This window comes from Cryptomeria japonica, chromosome 10 (genome assembly GCF_030272615.1).
Source record: "Cryptomeria japonica chromosome 10, Sugi_1.0, whole genome shotgun sequence".
Classification (NCBI taxonomy): Eukaryota; Viridiplantae; Streptophyta; class Pinopsida; order Cupressales; family Cupressaceae; genus Cryptomeria; species Cryptomeria japonica.
In genome coordinates this window covers 785,093,850-785,096,171 of record NC_081414.1, presented here as the reverse complement: position 1 = coordinate 785,096,171, position 2,322 = coordinate 785,093,850, and positions in this window count along the sequence as shown.

The window sequence follows — 2,322 nt, the reverse complement described above, 5'->3', positions numbered from 1 at the left end:
AGATGAATATGGCTATCGGTTATGGGATTTTGAAAATAAGAAAATAACTAGAAGTAGAGATGTTATATTCAATGAGAAGGTTATGTATAAAGAACAGATGCAGGAAAAAAAGCATGAACAGGACAAGCAAGAATATGTGGTGTTGGATGAGACTCCTAAAAATGAAATGACACAGGTACCTGATGCTCAGCAACAATAGAATGTCCCACAAACTCTTGCAAGTGTTAGATGTTCTACGAGGTCAAGTAGACCCCCTGAAAGATTTTCTCCCTCTTTGTATTCTATATTATTAACTGATTCTGGTGAACTAGAAGAATATGAAGAAGCAATGCAGGTGGATACCAAACAATAGTGGGAGCTAGGAATGAAAGAGGAGATGGACTCCTTGATGAAAAATAAGACTTGGGACTTAGTCCCTTTACTTGCAGAAAAAAGAGCCTTGCCTAACAAATGGGTTTTATCGGCTAAAGGAGGAGGAAAGAGGTAAGAAAAGATATAAGGCCAGACTTGTGGTAAAAGGTTTTGCACAGAAAAAGGGTATAGATTATGATGAAATATTTTCTCCAGTTGTAAAATTGACTTCAATTAGAACTGTACTTAGTCTTGTGATTGCAGATGATTTACATCTTGAACAATTAGATGTGAAAACAACTTTTCTCCATGGAGATTTGGAGGAGGAAATTTACATGTTGCAACCACAGGGATATGAGGTCAAAGGTAAGGAGAACTTGGTGTGAAGGTTGAAGAAAAGTTTGTATGGCCTAAAGCAAGCACCTCGACAATGGTATTTAAAATTTGATAGTTTCATGGCTGAACATGGTTATCATAGATGTCATTCTGATCATTGTGTATATTTTAAGAGATTTGATAATGGCAGTTATATTATCATGTTGCTTTATGTTGATGACATGCTTGTTACTGGGTCTAACATGCAACATATAAATGATCTTAAACAGAAATTAGCCAGGTCATTTGCTATGAAGGATTTGGGTGCAGCTAAGCAAATTCTCAGTATGAGGATTACAAGGGACAGGAAAAATAGAACCTTGAATTTTTCCCAAAGTGAGTATATAAAGAAGGTGTTGAAAAGATTTAACATGCAGGATGCAAAAGCAGTTAGTACACCTTTGGCTAGTCATTTCAAATTGACTAAGGAGATGTGCCCAAAGGTATAGGAAGAGGTTAATAAAATGTCTAACATCCCATATTCATCAGCTCTTGGCAGTCTGATGTATGCAATGGTATGCACAAGGCCAGATATTGCACATGCAGTGGGAGTTGTGAGCAGGTTTATGAGTAATCCGGGTATGGAACATTGAAATGCTGTGAAATGGATTATTTGGTATTCGAAAGGAACTACTACGAAGACATTATGTTTCAAAGGATCTAATGCTGCTCTAAGTAGATTTGTTGACTCTGATCTGGCGGGTAATATTGATTCACAGAGGAGTACTATAGGGTATGTTTTTACTATAGGGGGAACTACAGTCAGTTGGATTTCTAGGCTGCAAAAGGTTGTTGCACTTTCAACTAGTGAAGCCGAGTATGTTGTTGCTATAGAAGCCAGCAAGGAGATGATTTGGTTACATTATTTTCTGGAGGATTTGGGTCAGACACAGGATGATCGCCCATTGTATACCGATAGCCAAAGTGCCATTCATCTTATGAAGAACTCTATTTTTCATTCAAGGACAAAGCACATTCAGCTCAGGTACCACTTCATCTAGACTATTTTAGAGGAGGGTCAGTTACGGCTTGAGAAGATTCACACAAGTGAGAATCTTGTCGGTATGTTCACGAAGGCAGTTCCATAGGAGAAGCTGATTTCTTCATCAGTTTCTGTTGGTCTTCTTGATTGATAATTGTGGAATGTATACCAGTCGAGTCCTATTATTTTTTCCAGCGGATGTTGCATGTACAGTGGTGTTGTGTAGTTTCAGTCTCCAAGTGGAAGATTGTTCGGTGTGGAGCCTAATCAATCTCCAAGTGGGAGATTGTTGAAATGTGGCGACTGATCAGCAAAGTACTGTACACTTAGCACATATCCTTGCCGGGGTCCAGGGCCGGGTCGGGCCCCGAGCAGGGGTTTGGGGGCGGCAGCCCCCAAAGCAGGCGAAGCTCGCTCCGGGGGTTCACGGGCGGTAGCCCCCAAGAAATTTTATTTTATTTTTTTGCCATTTTTGTTGATGAAAATTGACATTGTAATAAAACCCTAAAAAGGTCGACTTTGTTTGTTGCCCTAAAAATGCATGTTATAAGCGGCTAGGATGCTTAAGGCATTGTAAGGTTGATGTACTATTTTTGCTGGATAATAAGAAAGAT